Source organism: Nomascus leucogenys, chromosome 25, assembly GCF_006542625.1.
Source record: "Nomascus leucogenys isolate Asia chromosome 25, Asia_NLE_v1, whole genome shotgun sequence".
Classification (NCBI taxonomy): domain Eukaryota; kingdom Metazoa; phylum Chordata; class Mammalia; order Primates; family Hylobatidae; genus Nomascus; species Nomascus leucogenys.
Window position 1 is genome coordinate 27,473,557 of NC_044405.1, and position 19,429 is coordinate 27,492,985.

The following is a 19,429-nucleotide window of genomic DNA, read 5'->3' on the forward strand; positions in this document are numbered from 1 at the left end:
AGTTGCATATTCCCAGGTCCCTGGGATTAGGACGTGAACGTCTTTGGGGGTTATCCTGTAGCCTGCCATAACATACCCCAATCCTTCCAAGCACAGCAGAGCTGCCCGTACAGGGCCTCAGACATAGGGATTTGAGACACTCCCCTTGCAGGCCTTTTTTGGCTTCTTCTATTCTTGTTTCTGATCACGTAGAGGAGAGAAGAGGACTTTGCCAGTGGGAGAAGTAGGCTCCCCCGATTTAACAGGGCCCCAAAAGAAGGGCCACAAGCAAAGTGGAGTCTGTCCATGATGGCGATGCTGAGGAAGCTGGTCCAGCAGGGGATGGGGTCTCCCCAGTGGGGAGTCTCGTGCCCCAGCCCACAGGTCACACCTGCTCCCACAGCCCACACGTGTGGTGCCTTATGCTGCAGGCAGAGATCCCAGCACGGTGCAGTGACAGTCCATTGGTCTTTCATCTTTTCTAGACCCCTGATCCAGTGCAGATGTTATTTCATGATTGCAGTTTGGGGCTGTGGTGGTGGCTCTGTGAGTGCCTTTTATAGTGTGAATGCAGAGACAGGGCAGGAAGGACCCATGCTGCACCCTCAGCCTCCCCCTGTGAGCACCCAGGCAAGTGGAGGGCAGAACACAAAGGGAGCTCTTGTAGAAATAAAGACGGTGAACACCCTGAACTGTGACAAAAATGGCCCACGTTGTGTAGGATGCGCAGGAGGCCAGACCCCATAAAAGGTTCCTCGCTGTTTTAGTCAATCAAACACGACCTCCTGAGAAAAAGACACATCTGTCTGTCCCTTGTTTTATTTCACTAATGATGTAGTTTTTCTGTGTCCAAACATAAAGAAGTTTGAAGTTGACACAGCCACAGAGAGCAGAGCGTGCACCCCACTCACAGGCCTGCTTCGAGTCCAGGCCACACCGAGATGACGTCTTCAGGGAGATTGTTCTAGACGCACCCCAGCAGATACCGACTAGAAAAGAGATGGATTCACTGGGATGTAGGTGGATGGGCAGTACGTCCTGCAACAAGTACGCCCCACCCCTGGGCACCTGGGTGGTTCTTCTTTCACCTCGGCAACTGTGTGGTTGGGTCCAAGTCCCTCCTGGATACCACAGTGCCGCACTCGCTAATCATGATGATGAATTAAAGTGCTGCAAGTCAAGGTATGGCATTGAAATCCCAGTCATGTATTCGAGTGGTCTGTAACGAATCTCTGGATTCACCTTCTCAGGGGTGAAGCTTCCAGGTCCCCCACCCTGGGCAAAGCCAGACACAGGTAATTCCCCTCTCATCCTGCTGGGCTGCTCACAGGTTTTGCAAGGAGAATGAGATGGGTTTGAATCTCAGATCTCCAGATCTCCAGATCTAGTGTGCAAGAAATAGCATTTTCTTGATATTCTATGATTCTGGTTCTGTCAGACTCTCATTCCCCCGCCATGGCAGAGGACCCCAGTTCGGTGGTTCTGTTCCTCCAGAAGGAACCATTCGCTGTATGGACTAAGCCTTGGGGGCAGAGCTGGGCTGGAAAAGGGCAGAGACGGAAATGCCTGGTGGGATCATCATGACTGGGTGTAAACTGTCCACTCTACGAACCAATAGGAAATCCCAAAAAAAGAAAACAAGACTCACTCTTTCTTCCTTCCTCTCCCTGGGTGGGTCGCTTTGGTGTTTGTGAGCCAAGTCTGACCCCTGCTGACACCGTCTGGAAGTGGCCGTCCTGTCACCAAAGCCATCCCAACCCACGCCCCACCCGCATTCTCTTTTTGACTTCCTCACTGAGTGCTTGAAAAAAAAACAAGCCTGGGCCGGGCACGGTGGCTCATGCCTGTAATCCCGGCACTTTGGGAGGCCAAGGCGGGCAGATCATGAGGCCAGGAGATCGAGACCACCCTGGCCAACATGGTGAAACCCCGTCTCTACTACAATACAAAAACTTAGCCAGGCATGGTGGCGCACGCCTGTAGTTCCAGCTACTCAGGAGGCTGAGGCAGGGGAATCGCTTGAACCCGGGAGGCGGAGGTTGCAGCGAGCCGAGATCGTGCCACTGCACTCCAGCCTGGTGACAGAGCAGACTCCGTCTCAAAAAAAAGAAAGAAAAAGGAAAAAACAAGCCTGAAAGGGAATTCTACCGGCATTCCCTGAGGCTGAGCGGATGACAATGCTGCTTTGTAGCTTAAGGTTCCCCTCCAAGAGCTGGTTCTTTGGAAAGGTGGAAAGTGGCGAGAAGGGGGTGGAGCCGGCCTCAAGCTGGGCAGCCAAGGGGCCAAAGGCCTAAGCCAGTGCCTGTCTCCAGGCTACAGCCTGTGGTGCTGAAGAGCTTAGGGACAGGCCTGGGGCCACCAAGCCAAGCACTGCCCCTGGCAAACACTGCTGCACTCATCCAAGAAGAAAGAGCTATCATAACCGTCCACCAAAGTACATCTTATTTTAGAACCAAATTTGAGATTTTTTTAGACGTGATTCACATGGTGCATATTATGGGCTGAGTTGAATGCTCCCTCCCCCACCCAAATTCAACCAGCCAACAATTCTGCAAGGATCAGAGGTCGGAAGAAAGGAAAATGGCAGCATCAAATGCACAGCCACAAATCCCAAGATGGCCCCAGGTGCCTGGGAGTGGCTGCGGAGGAATTTAGGGCTGGATGGCCCACAGGACATGGTGAGAACCACTATCATGGGCTGAACTGTGTCTCCCTAAAAAGCTATGTTGGAGACTGATATGGTTTGGTTCTGTGTCCCCACCCAAATCTCATGTTGAATTGTAATCCCCAGTGTTGGGGGAGGGACCCTAACCCTAACCCTATAAACATGGTATTTTTTATATCCTCATATCCTCATGCCATATATAAACCTATGGTAAACACCTGCTCTTACACAGAAACAGCAGATAACTGGAAATCTTAGAGGCCTTCCCAGAACTGGGGTTCATCAGAACATGGGTGGCTCCCGACCCATCACTCCCAGACCCAGAGTTTATGTACCATAGGGGAGAGGTGGTTCAGAAGGGATGTGCAGGACAACTAAAGTACAGTAACATCGAGGTCACTTGACCTCAGGGCAGGACCTATGGTAAGTACCTGCTCTTATGTAGGTATATGCAGTAAAGGCAGCAGTCATAGCAGTGGGGGAAGTTAAACAAATGATGCCAAGACAACCGGATCACATTTGGGGAAAAGAAGGTTGGAATCACTCCTCATTCCTTATACCAAAAAAAAAAAAAAAAAAAATCAAAGATTTAAATATTAAAAAAAAAAAAAGAAATCATGGGCTGGGTGCAGTGGCTCACACCTGTAATCCCAGCACTTGGGAGGCCAAGGCAGGTGGATCACTTGAGGTCAGGAGTTCAAGACCAGCCTGGACAGCGTGGTGAAACCCCATCTCTACTAAAAATACAAAAATTAGCCCAGCGTGGTGGCGGGTGCCTGTAATCCCAGCTACTCAGGAGGCTGAGGCAGGAGAATCACTTGAACCTGAGAGGCGGAGGTTGCAGTGGGCCGAGATCACACCACTGCACTCCAGTCTGGGCGGCAGAGCGAGGCTCCAACTCAAAATAAATAAATAAATAAAAATAAAACCTATCATAGAGTTAAAAAGTAAAAGGTAAGCTGGGAAAGCTGTGTGCTTCTCATGCTACCCAGTTCCAGCCCACCCCCTCCAGGAAGCCCTCCTGGCCGCCAGCCCACCTTGCTGCCCCTGAATCCCAGTTCAGGCATCCTCTGCACAATTCATGTCAGTCATATCTGCCTTGTCCTGTTGTTGCTGTCACTCATCGTCTTGTCTGTCGCTCCTTCCCAGGGGTTGCAACAGTGACTGTGTACCAGGCTTCCAGGCAGCCCCACGTCCAGTGGGACCAGTGACTCCCCTGCAAAGCTTCTCTGCTGCTATAGGCCAGGATTCCCAGCCTTGGCACTATTGACATTTGGGGCCAGATACATCTTTGTCAGAGGACGCCCTGTGCATCGTGGGATGTCCAGCAGCATCCCTGGCCCTCCCCCACTGAAGCAGCAGTACGTCCCTCACCCCAGCCCGCCAGGAGTGTGATACCAAAAATGTCTCCACATGTTGCCAAGTGTCCCTGGGGGAGCAGGATCGTCCCCAGCTGAGAAGTACCAATGTATTCCCTTCACAGGGCCGCATGGAACTCTGGCCTCAGGGCTCCCACCAGGGCACTCGGGTGTAGCGCGAATGGGCACAGCTGTGTTAGGAGTCTGGAGTCACACATGTGCACTCCTGCTAAGCAGACAGTCCTCTATGGAGACGAAGGTTGGAAAGGAATCAGTGCACATCTCGAGCTGAATACTTGTGTGATGCTGCTACAGAGGAAGTCCAAGTAGCACTGGAACTTTGCGGACACTGCCCCCTGGAGGTAGGTGTGGGCCTAGGCAGGGGGAGCCATGCGGAGATGGGACCAAGTCCTGCACGGACCCCACTGCCTCCGTGTGATGTGGTGGCCGTGCTGTGGTGGCAGCTGAGCCCTGTGTCCAGCCTCGTAGTCCTCTTGGCTGGCCCCACACTCAAATTCTAGAACACTTAAGTGCACCGGGGACACCACGAGGCTCCACACTGTTGGACTCCAGTCCTTTAGCCCAGCTGGGAGCAGCCCTGACACAATAATTCTTCAACAGACGCTTCTCCTCAACCCTGTCTCATGCTTCTCCTCTCCCCTCATTCCCAAGGCTGGCAGACAGTGGCTGCACACACATTCAGGAGATTGCAGGAAATAATTTCCAACAGCAAATGAGACATTAATTATTCAATGCAGATAAACATCAACAACAGCGCTTCATCCAAAGGAATTCCACTGGATCCAGGGGCTCTGAGGTGGAGCTCAGTTCAGTCCTCTACTCCTGGTGACCTCAGACAGAGTCTCTGTGCCTCAGGCTCACTGCTGTAAAATCATGGGGCCTGTCGATGGGTCCACGTCACTTGCAGCATCTTAGTCCTCATTCTGGAGGACACGTGCCCTCTTAGCAGCAAGCCCTGGAGGGGCTGACTCACAGTGTCTGCTGTGTTTTCCGGTTTCCATGATGTAAATGCACCAGGGCTGATTCTGGGCTGCCAGTGTTTTGACAACTGATTTGCAGACTGCGTGAAAATTTAAAACTCAGCTCTCTTGAGCTGATATGAGCCACCCCAGCCCACCCCTGCAGCAGGCACGAATGTTAGTTTGCAGGAAGAGGCCAGCTGAGCTGCTGCACAGACCTGTTGGGATCATCACAGCTGTGTGCTTCAGGCCGGTACCTCTTCCTGTAAAAGGAAACAACATTCTCTCTACAGAGGATGGAAGGACAGAAGGGCTGAGGCCCACGTGCTGGTGGGGTCAGGAGAGAGAGGAGGCCAAGTCCCTGGGTCTAGGAAAGACGGGTGGGTGAAGCCAGGCCAGGGGCACTGAGTGGAACGCTGCCTGCTCCCTGTGGGGCACTGGACAGACTTTTGGTTCCAGGGATTCATCCCAAGCGGTGTCTCTTCCGGGATCCTTGGCCAGCAGCGACTCTGGCAGCTGGAGCACACCTGAAGAGAGGCCCCAAGCTCTCGCCTCTCTCCAGCCCTGCTATTCAACCGGATGTTCCCACTCCTGCTTCTCCCTGCCTCATCGCCTCAGTCGCCCGGGGTGAGCCTCCTGCTCTCCCAAGGAAAGACACAGCCGGCATGCTTCACACACTCACCTTGAAGTTCAGGCTTGGAAGGTCAGTCCATCCAGCTGAAGTTCACTGCTAGAGATGTAATTGAATCAGCCCTGGCGGGAGCATTTACACCACAAGAACAGGCGAACACTGCTGCGAGTCAGCCCCTCCAGGGCTCGCTGCTAAGAGGGCACATCACGTCCTCCAGAATGAGAATTAAGATGCTGCAAGTGACGTGGACCCATCAACAGGCCACATGATTTTACAACGGTGGGCCCGAGGCACACAGAGCCTGTGTCTGAGGTCACCATGAGTAGAGGACCAAACCGAGCTTTAACCCAGATCCCAGTGGAATTCCTTCGGATGAAGCGCTGTTGTTGATGTTTATCTGCACTGAATAATTAATGTCTCATTTGCTGTTGGAAATTATTTCCTGCAATCTCCTGAATGTGTGTGTAGCTGCTGTCTGCTGGTGCATGGGGGTTCTTCATGAAAAGTGAGAGGGGTCCAGCTGTGCGAAAGGCCTTTGCAAGTTGCCACAGCAAACTCCCAGAATTATGATGTACTTATTCCTGTGTGGTTCCGAGTAAATGCCACTTCTAGCTGTCCAGTACCATTTTTTCCTAGGACTTAAGGCCACAAAAATAAATTAAGAAACACACATGCATGCATGCAATCTTCCTGGTGAAGCCTTCAAGCAAAGTTTTCCAAGAAGTCATTAAAAAATTAATGATCTGGAAATGTCATGTTTCTCCTTCTCTCCCCAAAATGTATTTCTTTCAACCATTAACTCATTCTCTTTCATTGCGTCCCATAATGAGACAAAACTGTGTTAGGACAATAAACCAAGCAATTTTCCAAAGACGCTACAGCACAAAAGCAACGTAAATCCCGAAAGAGAAACGCCTGCGAATGAGCTCACCGAAGGCGCACTGTCCTCCCAGGCGCCTCCCCGGAGGGGCAGCCCGTTTATTTGAGTTAGTGATTTTGGAAGACACACTGCATTTTCTTTGCCTCCAGCTATCCTTGAACCATTTTGTTCTCCTTGCCACATACTGATAGCACTTATTATCTAGAAAATATAACCAGACTTTGAGGAAAGGCAAGGGGCCCTATAAGTTATTTATTTTTTCGCTTCTCAAACTCTGAACCAAGGACCAGGATTACGGGCATTGCCTGGGAGCTTGTTAGAAATGCAGGGCCTCAGGCACCCCCGTCTCCCATGTCAGTAGCTGTGTCTTAGCAGGATCCCCAGGGCATTGCCTCACAGTCAGGGTGGAGCAAAAGTCCTGCCTGGCGTCCTGGTGAGTGGACCAGGAAGGGGCAGGTGAAGGCGATATTATTGGTCCTTCGACTGCAGACAAGAACTTGCAGCTTAGCCTGTGGGAAGAAATCAGCCCATATGATGAAACACAATCTGATGATGTAAAGGATTTTTGTACTTATCCCCACATGTTTAGACATGGCAGCCCGCATACTCTTAAACCTGAACCTTAACACACCGTGACTTAGAGCCACAAACAACAAAGCAGACTGCAGGAACCAGAGTTCTCCAGAGAAACAGCCAGTAGGAAACAGGACCCACATCCATATAGATACAAACATACAGATACAGGCTGGGAGAGGGAAGGAGAGAGGGGGATTGGCTCACACTGTTACAGAAGCTGAGAAGCCCCATGGCCTGCGGGAGCTGTTGGCCTCCCGTCTGGAGGCCAGTAGCCTCGAGACCGAGAAAGAATTGATGTTTTCATTCAAGTCCAATGGCAGGAAAAAGCCAATGCCTCAGTTCAAAGGCCGTCAGACACCAGGAGTTTCCTCTTAGCCTTTTGTTCCATTCAGACCTTCAACTGATTGGATGAGGCCCACCCACCCTGGGGAGAGCCGTTTGCTTGACAGTCTCCTGATTCGAATGTTCATCTCATCCAGAAACCTCCTCACACACCCCCAGAGTGACACTGGGTCAAAACGTCTTTGCACCCCGCGGCCCAGTCAAATAAAAAAAAAAAAAAAAAAAAAAAAAAAAAAAAAAAAAAAAAAAAAAAAAAAAAAAAAAAAAAAAAAAAAAAAAAAAGTCAAATTCACACATGCAATTGAGCTTCACATTGGGCGTTTCTGCCCTGGTAATGTCCTCCCATTACCAAGAGCCTGGCATTTGTCCTTCTTTTCAGTGGGTTTCATAGCCCAGCAGCAGCTGGCCCTCTCATAGAGCAGCAGTTCCCCGCCTTTTGGCACCAGGGACAAGTGTCGTGGAAGACAATTTTTCCACCTCACCCACCGGCTGAGGCACAGAGAGGCCAATGTTCCCTGAACCCGTAGCCAATGGCAATTGATGGTGCACTTTACATATATCTTTATGACGTTAGAGTATTTGGATGATTTTGTTAATTTCTGAGTTGTCTACGTCTTGGGGCATTGGTTGGAAGCGACACTCTTACCAGGTTTGCACAGTGCAGGAGCCAGATTTTGAAGTGGCATGGGAAGTCTAGGGTTGTAATTACATGAGCTCAGGTTGGTTCTTCCATCCCTTAGCCACCAATCCCCTTCCAGTCCCTCTTCCACACACCTCCCTTCATTCTGTCCTGTATTATTATTATTATTATATTTTTGAGATGGAGTCTCACTCTGTCGCCCAGGCTGGAGTGCAGTAGCGTGATCTCGGCTCACTGCAGGCTCTGCCTCCTGAGTTCACACCATTCTCCTGCCTCAGCCTCTGGAGTAGCTGGGACTACAGGTGCCCCCCACCATGCCCGGCTAATTTTTTGTATTTTTAGTAGAGACAGGGTTTCACCATGTTAGCCAGGATGGTCTCAATCTCCTGACCTCCTGATCCACCCTCCTTGGCCTCCCAAAGTGCTGGGATTACAGGCGTGAGCCACCGCACCTGGCTGCTGTATTATTATTTACTCACATACATATCTTGCCATGACGTTGCAGGGATGCAACATGAGTTTACTACTCCATGTTCTTTCCACCTAGCCACCCCTACTGCTGCCCAAGCCTGACTCCACGCATCCTGATCTCAACCCTTGATCTCTTACAAGGAAAGGGTGTGATATGTCCCCACCCAAATCTCATGTTCAATTGTAATCCCAAGTATTGGAGGTGGGGCCTGGTGGGAGGTGACTGGATCATGGGGGTGGATTTCCACCTTGCTCTTCTACTGATAGAATTCTCATGAGATCTGGTTTAAAAGTGTGTGGCACCTCCTCCTTCTCTCTCTTCCTCCTGCCCTGATCTTGTAAGACGTGCCTGCTTCCCCTTCGCCTTCCGCCATGATTGTAGGTTTCCTGAGGCCTTCCCAGCCATGCTTCCTGTACAGCCTGCGGATCCCTGAGTCAATTAAACCTCTTTTCTTTACAAATTACCCAGTCTCAGGTAGTTCTTTATAGCAGTACAAGAACAGACTAATACAAAGTGTCCATGGGGAAAGACACAATGGAGAGATTTGGGCAGAGATGAAAGAGAGGCTGGAAATTTGGAGCTGCCAATTCCCCTGAACCCCTGTTGTCTACAGAGGCGGCTCCCCTTTGCTCTGCCTTCTCTTTCTCTTTCTCCCCTCCTCTCTCCTCCTTCCCCTCCCTTTTGCCCTCTTTTCCTCCTTTCACCTCCCATCCCCCATGGAACCCAACACTCCTCTATTAAAAAGCCTTGCAATGACTGCACCTGGGGAAGCTGCCTCCTGAGCTGATGCCACTTCCCCAGGACCCACCTCACACCTCTCATTGCCTCCAGTCCCAGAAAACAGTTGAGACCAGCACAGGCAGGGTGAGGAGGGCCCAAGAACCCCCTGGGAGGAGACTGCCTCAACATGGAGCTGTAGGTTCACTCTAGCAGGTAGCGGCTAGAGCCTGGGAGTAAGCGTGGAGTGGAGTCTGACAGTGCCTGCCTGCCCCACAAGGAAGAGAGCGAGCCTGGATTAGGCTGGGTTTCAGCATTTAATATGTTGGCTCAAACCCTAAGAAAGTGGTTAATAATCCTCCAGGTTGGCTAATTGGACAAAGTTAATGAGATCGAAAAGCTTGAAATCCTGGCATGCTCTAGAGAACAGAGCTTAAAGGCTCAAGGAAATAGAAATGTAGAAAGGCGTCTACTATTTGCAGCTGACTCAGACCTTCCCTAATATGCCTCTTCCCCAAGGGGCCCGGAGGAAGAGAGGAAATGCGTTGGTGAGTCCTTCACCAGCTCTGTGGGCTGTCCTCTGCGGGCTGGTGGCAGCGCCACTGTAAGCACCAGAGTAGGGGTGGCTCTTAACCATCAGAGACAAGGCAGGTCTCAATGTCCCAAGGAGCGAGGGATTGCAGGTAACAGTATTTTGACCCATAATTGTCTATGGCAATGGGTGCTTGGTCACAGGCACCCCAGACATGAGACAGAGACCTACTAACTGCTGCTTGACATATTTAGGTGGGAAAAGCCTAGGTCTGCTAAGAAGAATCCCGCCTCATGGCTAAATCCCAGGCACCAGACCTAAGGCGGTTTGCGACCTTTATCACGGGGTTCCAACATGAGGGCCCTTGAACTCTCCTATGGTGAGAGGCCATCTGTTTCCTGCTGGGATCCTGACTGAGAGGATGGTGCCTTCACAGACCTCACATTTCAGTGAGGGGGAGGGTCAGCACAAAGGTAATTATGCAAATTAATACAGCAGGAAGTTCTTCTTATCAGGAGATAAACAGTACAAAGTCGTGCACAGCACATCCTGTTAAACCAAAATACAAAGTCAATAGTGAGAAGTAGGGTTTGACTGAGAGTCTATCTTGATCAATTAAAAATTATGAACATTGGTCCATTTTACCTTGTGTTTTAAAAAGATAAATTAGGCAAAATTGCAACTATGCCCAAATTCTTAAAATAATAGTAGGTCAACATTAACGGTGGCAGTAGAGTTCTTATACATTTTCTGACTATGTTTTATGAGAGCAGAATGCAACATTTTTAACTTCATGTTTGACTTAATAATACATCATGTGCTCAGCAAGAGAGTCATTTTTACAAAAATATGTATGGCCTTTAATTTTCCCAAGAGCTCTTCATCATCCTTTGAATTAAATTACTTGTTTTGTCAGGGCTGGTCTGTTTCTGTTTGTTTGCTTGTTTTTTCTTTTATCCCCCTAAGTAAGGAAACAAAGGACTAGTTGTTGACAGTCTCCTACCCTATTGTTACTTTGTCTCATTTTTCCAGAACCTCCTTTGTCAGTAGCTTTGTGTATAATTTGAGCAGTCCCCCACATAATGTCAATCAATTCCATGAAACCTTACAGCATTTGCAAGATTGAAAATTTCCCTTTGCCATCCATTGGTGTTATATTTGTATTGAGTTGTGGAAAATTTGACAATCAGAAAAACTGATTGCCAAGCGCGTGGACACAATGGTCAGAAGCAGAGAGATGCTCACGCTAAACAGAGCAGGTGTTCAGTGAGGGTGCAGCCTTTAAATGGTGCGTTTGTGGCAAATATTTTCAAGGCAGTCTGACCACTTTTGCTTCTCTACCAACTTTCTAATACAGGGTCCGAATAACGAATCCTTGGAGGGCTTCCCTGGCCTACCCCAGCCCCAGGCACAGTGGCTGGCACACCCTTAGCTTTCCAGAAATAGTTATTGACTGGATGAATTGCAAATTATGGTAAGTGGCATTGGTTAAAAAAAAAAAACTTCAGCCAAATTAAATTTAAAGGAGTTTAATTGAGCAATGAATGATTTGTGAATCAGGCAGCCTTCTGAGCCAGGGTAGGCTTAGAGACTCCAGCCACATGATGGAAGCATATTTATGGACAGAAAAAGGAGAGTGACGTACAGAAAACAGAAGTGAGGTAGGGATGCAGCTGGATTGATTACGGCTTGACATTTGCCTTATTTGGATACAGTTCGAACAGTTGGTTGCATTTGATTGGCCAAGACTCGGTGATTGGCACAGGTGTAGGCCAATCTGCTTACACCTCCTATTGTTAGTGTTGACGACTTACAGATAAATCTTTAGGCTGAACTTAAATATGTACGGAGGCTAAACCTGGTTTAACAGCATACAGAAAAACAAAAGAGCTAGGAAAGAGGACACCAGAGAGGCCTTAAAGAGTCTAGAGGCGGGGAAGGCCTCTGTGCAGGGTGAAATGGAAGGAAGTGGCTGAGGAAAAGAGGAGTATGGGGCAGAAAGTACGGGTCAGGTCGGGCGAGGGCACCACATGTGAGTGTGAGGCAGGAGCGCAGCAAGGTGGAGATGGGGAAGGCGCGATGACGTGGGCGCTGCAATGACGCTTGTCTCTGTAAACCACAGAGCAGCAGCGGTGGACAGGGACAGCAGTAAACACAGGCCAGCAGCCCTCATGTGTCACTAAGGAAGAGTGACTTAGGAGAGCAGTGGCTGACCAGCTCCAGCAGGGCCTGGGGTCTGTAATCCTGCTTGAGGTCTTCCAGAATTCCAGTGCTGCATGCTACTTTAGGTTTAGAAATAAAAGTATTCAGCTGGGTTTGGTGGCTCATGGCTGTAATCCCAGCACTTTGGGAGGCCAAGGCGGGAGGATCGCTTGAGCCCAGGAGTTTAAGACCACCTTGGGCAACATAGCAAGACCGTGTCTTTACAAAAAACAAAAAAATGAGCCTGGTGTGGTGGTATTCATCTATAGTCCCAAGTACTCAGGAGACTAAGGTTGTAGGATCTCTTGAATTAAGAGGTTGAGGCTATAGTGGGCTGTGATTACACCACTGCACTCCAGCCTGGGCAACAGAGTGAGACCCCATCTCTAAAAAAAAAAAAAAAAAAAAGAAGAAAGAATAAAAAAGAAAGAAAAGCATTCGCACAGTGTGATTCCCCTGTACCTGTAACAGGTCCATTGCCTGATGCACTCTGCAAATCAATATGCCAAGACCCCAGGCTACAGCGGAGAAAGAGGCTTAATCGTGGGGCTACCAGAAGAGGAGATGGCAGGAAACCTCAACTCCATCTCCCCAAGGAGTGTGGGGCTAGGGTTTTTAAGGGTTTTTAGCGTAGGCTGCAGTGTGGAGAGGGTTGATAGGTTGGAGAGTGGAATGAGGCCGTGGACAGGGAGATGGAAAAAGTGGTGTTCTCATGCTGTCTCGGCTCCTGTTGTAGGGATCTTCAAACCAATTGGCATCAGCTGTTCTGCTGGAATTCAGGATCTGCTTAAGCAATTCTTAAACAGAAGCCTTAGGATTCTAACAGCAGGGAAGTTCCTGTCTAGAGGGACAGTGAGGTGCAGGTGGTTGGTATCTCATGCTATGGGACTTTCCCTTACAAGGAAGTGGGTCAAAGTGCAGCCTGATTAATGTTTAATTATAACGATATTTCTGACCAGAACTATTCTTAACCCTGAACCGTGACTCCACCATGATTTCAGATAGCAGCAGCAGCTTCCTTCACCCTCCGCCTTTCTTTCTCCACCCTTTTCTACCTTCTGTCCCTTCCCTGCCTCCCTCTATTAATGGTGCCCTGACCACAGTTCCTCCCCTTTCTCCACTATCCACTTGCCCACTCAAAACCGCCACCATAACCACAAACTGCTGTGTGCAGACCCAACGAGAGTGTCCCCTGAGGCTGCGATCTCAGGGCAGGAGAACAGAGAAGTTATCCGGGGTCAAGGCCAGCCCTCACACCAGCTGGGGGAAGAGCAGGTGGAGTTGAAGGGTTTCTCCAAGGTGGAGGTCCCAAAACCCCCGCTCAAGAAGGCATTGAGGCAGGGTGGTGCTAGATATCCCCTAGACAGGCTCCAGTGAAACTGCCTTTGCAGTATGCTATGACAGTAAGAGAAGTCTGACATCATTGACTCTATCTTGCTTCTCACTACCACGCCATCCTTGGTCATTCCTGGGCATAGGCCAAGCTAACTTTGGGGAGAACTTATAGTTTAACTTGAAAGCAAGGAGGATAACCGTCCCTTCCTAAAACTAACTCCATCCGTGCTCAGGAACTGAAAGCCACCTCGTAAGACTAACGAAAGGCCACAAGGATAGGATTATAGGAGGGACCTGAATTCTGCTAAAATGTAGGCATAGTTTCTATAATCCCCTCTTTCCAGGGGCCATGTGGGGATTTGTGATTTTCCCAATTGCTTCTATAAATAACATCACTATTGTAAAACCTAAGTGGTTTTTTTTTTAATTATTATTATTTTTCCAGACTGACCCTTTGGGGATCTGGGACTCACGACTCAACCGGTCTTGTGGCCCCACCAAGATGTGGACTCAGCACATGAGGACCATTTTCTGCACCCCTGAGATTTCATCCCTAACCAATAAGCAGCACCCATTCCCTAGCCTCCTGCCCACCAAACTGTCCATAAAAACCCTAGTGTCCGAGCCTTTGGGAAGAATGATTTGAGTAGTAACTCCAGTTCTTCTGCGTGGGCCAGCCTCATGTCAGTGACACCTTTTCTCTACTGCCGTGGCCTCGGTAAATTGATTTTGTCTGTGCAGTGCACAGGAAGAGCCCATCGGACGATTACACTGGCAGGGGGCCTGCTCTGAGGATGCTGACGCCAAGGAGACTTAAGAGAGCTGCCAAAGGCTGGGAATAGCCCCAGGTGGTAGGGATATCTGAAACAGGAATCACGCACATTTTTAGATCAAGATGAATATCTTAATAATTCAGCTTATGATAAAGACATTTGGTGATCGAAACTTTTCTCTACCCAGAGTCACATGCTGTAGGCTCCGTATCTGGTCAGCTCCTGCCAGAGCCAACCCTTCTGCAGACAGCAGCTGTCCATGCTGGAGAAATTACAAAAAGTAACTGCCTGATGCCAGCGGAGAGTGAACAAGATGCAACCAATTCTGGAAGGGAGTTGACACTTGGAAGAAAGGAGGGCAGCAGGGAGCTTCTGTCATGAAGGCTGTGGACCCGTAGCCATGACAAGTGACCAAAGGAAAACAGAAAACCACAGCCTTTCTGGTCTGCAGAGCCAGTGGACTAAGCTCATGGCAGCCGCAGCTGATAAAAACCAAGTGAGCACCCAGGACAGAAAAGGCCACAAGGAGGAGCCTCAAATCCTGTGGCCAAATGCCGCCCTCATTAGATCATCAGAACTTCAGCCTTTGGTGACAGAAGCCCTCATCTGCACATCTTCCCAGCGAAATGGGAAGTGAGCATTCCCAGTACAAAAACCAAGTGCACTAGACTTCCAGCCACTGGGCTGAGCTCTTCCCCCAACTCCGACTCTCCGCTGCTCCCAGCTGTCCTAATTGAAACTCAGAGTGGAATACCAAGGTCTTTTTAAAACAAACAAACAATATTCAAACTTCTCATCAAGGATGCAGTTGAGAAAACAGCAACAGTTTGTTGTTGAGCCAAGATTAAGCAAAACCTTGCTTCTGACAAAGGACAGAAAATGTAGAGGATTTCTACAATCCAAAGAACAAGACAGCCCAATACAAACTTGAAACATATTTGAACAGGCATTTCCCAAAGGAAGTTTCAATAAGTACATGAATAATGCCTAATGTCATTAATATTAGCTAAAAAGGACATGATGGGGGCAACTGGTACAATGTGAATATGCACTATGTATTACAAAAATTATATCAATGTGAAGTTTCTTAATTTGATAATTATACTCTAGTTATATAAGAGAATATCCTTGTTTTTACAAAATAGATACTGAAATAGGCATATCATACTCAAAAGGTTGTGAAAAAATGGTATATGTCTACTGTGTATTTATACCTTCTCTACATGCTATTCTCTCTCTGTCTCTCTCTCTGTCTCTCTCAGCAAGATGATAAAGCAAATAGGGCAAGATGCAAATAATTGCTGAGTCTAGTTAAGGAGTATAGAGGAGTTTCATTCTCTATTCTTGCAAGTTTTCTTTAAGTTTAAAATTATACAAAAATAAATTACAAAACATCAAAAACACTAAAAAGTACTGAAGTTTTCAAGGACCAATGCGGTCTTGTCAACTGGACAAAACAGTGGCATGAAGAAGCTACCACTGGCCAAAGTTGCGACTGTCTCTGCATCATAAAGAAAAGTGATTGGAGTGGATTGAAATGCATTGACTCAGTGACATCCACGAGTCCACGGTGACTACGCAAAAAAGATCCAGAACAAAGGGACTTGACACCTTTGAAGCATCTGCTAAACTAACTCCTCGCTTATAAAATTGGTCATTCAAGGGAAAGAATGAAAGGTTTTATTCTGTTTTTCTAGGAGGAGCTGCATTTCATGGGAACCAAATAAATCCGTGATTTACAGCCTAATAAATTCAGAAGGAACAGTGGAGTTGGAAAAACACCGTCTCGCAAACCATACTTGTAGTGGGGCTGAATCATGACCGCAAAGATATCAGGCCCTAATCGTTATCTGGGGTTAAATGCTAACAGTGGATCAACCAGATAGGCTATGCCTTAGGCTGTAATGAAGGAGGAAGTCTGTAGCACCACAAATGTGAATTCCAGCTAAGAACATTACCATGAATCCACCAAACCTTTAGCTCCGGCTTCTTTGGCAGTAAGAAGCGCCCAGAGCTTGAAGAACAAGAGAGCCCAGACAAGCCCAGAAGATGAGATATTCTTCCAGGCAGCCCGCCCAGTCCCTTCAAAGCCAGCAACATGAAAAGGACTGCACTGAATGAAAAGAATGGGGTGCAGGGATTTCCACGAAGCTGCTAGCCTCCAGCTTCAGACTCTGCACAGGCACAGGCCCCTTCCAAGGTCCAGACAGGGTATCCACCTGGCCCTGTGTTTTGTCTACTTTGCATTAGTGAAGGATTTTAACCATAATCGTGCCTCTGCCACTTTCCCCTCTGATTTCAATCAGACATGTGTCCCCTCAGGTGGAAGGGCATTGAAGCGGCCACAGGCACTTTTAGAATCTGTTTCAGGGGCACTAATTAAATTGAATCAAGGGTGGATGTGGTGGTTTGGGTTCCGGAGAGTATTTGTGTATGCCACTGGTTTGCAGTAATTTTCATGTACAGTTTCTGCCACCTGTCCTGGAGTAGTATCACTTCCAGAAATACTTCTAACACCCATTTTGCTGCTTACCTAGAATTGAGACACGTAAGTGCAGGGTTAAACTTCAAATCCCAGTATGAACCTGTCCTCCAGCTCCAGCACCATTGCACATGGGAGTGTAGAAGAAATTAGATTCGAAGTGCACTGAGTCAGAAGCTGTGCTATGGCGATTATTTCAATCATTAGACGTGGAAAACTGTAAGAGTGCACTGATGCCTGCTTCTAACCAGAATATCTCCTGTCAGGGGCATAATGATACATCATATACTTTTTTTTTTCTTTTTTTGAGACTGGGTCTCAACTCTATTGCCCAGGCTGGAGTGCAATGGTGCGATCACAGCTCACTACAGCCTCAACCTCCTGGGCTAAAGTGATCATCCTGCCTCAGTCTCCTGAGTAGCCGGGATACCAGGCTAATCTTTGTATTTTTTGTAGAGATGGGGTCTTGCTATGTTGCCCAGCTGGTCTTGAACTCCTGGTGGTCAAGTAATCCTCCACTCAGCCTTCCAAAGTGCTAGGATTATAGAAGTAAACCACCGTGACCAGCCCATCATATATATATATATATATATATATATATATATATATATATATTTTTTTTTTTGAGATTGAGTCTTGCTCTATCACCCAGGCTAGAGTGCAGTTGCACGATCTCGCTCACTGCAACCTCCACCTCCCAGATTCAAGCAATTCTCCTGCCTCAGCCTCCTGAACACCTGGGATTATAGGCGCATGCCACCGCTCCTGGCTAATTTTTGTACTTTTAGTAAAGACGGGGTTTCACCATGCTGGCCAGGCTGGTCTCGAACTCCTGACCTCAAGTGATCCGTCCACCTCGGCCTCCCAAAGTGGTGGGATTATAGAAGTAAGCCACAGTGCCCTGCCCCTATCATATCTAATTTTGGATGAGAATCACATGCAATTGGATTTATTAGCACGCCTGTTTGTCATTCGCAATCCTGTAGCAGTTTTGTGCACGGTGTTATGTTTGTATGTGAAGATGAATGTTTTATGCTCCTCAATTACCAGTAATGAATAAACCAAAGAAAAAGTGTAATTATCTTGCTAATATCCCTATAGAAAATATTACAAAATAGTCGTAAAAAGAGGCAATCAAAGAGTATGCTGGAAAAAAATGCAGGAAAAGACGTATTACAGAGTTGTATTAAGCAGTGAATTAATAACAATATGCTGATAGTTTTCTAGATTTTGTGCTGCTTGTCCACTTTTCATTTGCAATTTTATTGTAATTTATTTTCCTATTCTAAATAAACATTTGTTTTAACCTAATTTTATATTCATAATGCTGTATGCACTTTCTTTTTTAGATTTTTTTTTAATGTATTTCTTTATGCCGGGCACGGTGGCTCACGCCTATAATCCCAGCACTTTGGGAGGCTGAGGCGGGCGGATCACCTGAGGTCGGGAGTTCGAGACCAGCCTGACCAACATGGAGAAACCCTGCCTCTACTAAAAATACAAAAATTAGCCGGGTGTGGTGGCAGGTGCCTGTAATCCCAGCTACTCGGGAGGTTAAGGCGGGAGAAACATTTGAACCTGGGAGGCAGAGGTTGCAGTGAGCCAAGATCGCACCACTGCACTCCAGCCTGGGCAACAAGAGTAAAAATCTATCTCAAAAAAAAAAAATGTATTTCTTTAGAGATGGGTATCACTATTTTGCCCAGGCTAGACTCAAACTCCTGGGCTCAAATTGTCCTCCAGCTGCAGCCTCTCGCGTAGCTAGGACTGGAGGCTCACGCCACCACACCCGGCTTGTGTGCTTTGTCTTAAAGAGGCCCACTTCCATGAAATGGCTGTGTATGCAAAGTAGGCCCCAAATGCCAAAGGAGCCAAGAAACCAAAGGAGAAGGCAGACAAATCCAGTTTGTCGATATTGGTTGATGTATTGGGGAACTTACACATGGAAGCGTGGCCCCGGGCAGCCGCAGGACAGGTGGCTCTCTGCACTGTTACTCCCCAGACCTGGGGCTTATATACCGCAGGGAAAGGGCATACACACTCCAGCAAGACAAAGGCAACTCTCCAGGACAGCAAGAATGCCATGTGCACTGTGGCCTCTAATTTGTGCGGTAACATCAAGGTTGACACGTTCTTACACTAGAGACAGTAGATAAAGCGGACACGAGGAGGCATTCACAGGACTGGGGCCGATCAGACGTCAACATGGTGGGTTAGCATCCAAGAAGGAGCCACTTTTGTCTCCATGGGCCCCCTGTTTAGAGACATAGCCCCCAGATTATGTCTCTAAAGGACATTTTGGGGTGAACTGATAGTGTCTGGGGTGAACTGTTTCGGGGTGAACTGAAGATGTCTCGGATGAACTGAAAATGTCCTTGACATTTGTTAAACTAACTCTAAAGGACACTTTGGGGTGAACTGAAGACACTTGTCCTCTCAGTAACTCAGGGGAGGGGGGGTGCGTGAAGCAGAGCCATGAGAGCCATGCAAGATGGGGAGTCGGGCTCCCCTGGGAGGTCCTCGCTTACCTGCCCAGGAACAAGGGGTTGGCCTGGCACTGGGGAGAGAAAGGAGAGGCAGAGTCTGAGACAGTCCTCAGGAAATGTGAACGAGGTGCAGGTGGCAGCCTCCAGCACACTAAGAAACCGAAGCGTCTGCAAAACAGGCCAAAGCCTGGCCTATGGGCGGCCCTTCTCCCCAGCCACCTGCAGGGCCCCCACAGTGGGCCTGGGCTCCACATGGAGAGGCGAAGGAGTGGGAGGGAGCCCTGTGGGGCAGCGGGCGGTCTCCTACCCAAGCCGGCCATGTACCCATCACACTGCATTCGAAGAGCATTGCACACAGCAATCCTCGTGTTCTAAGCGC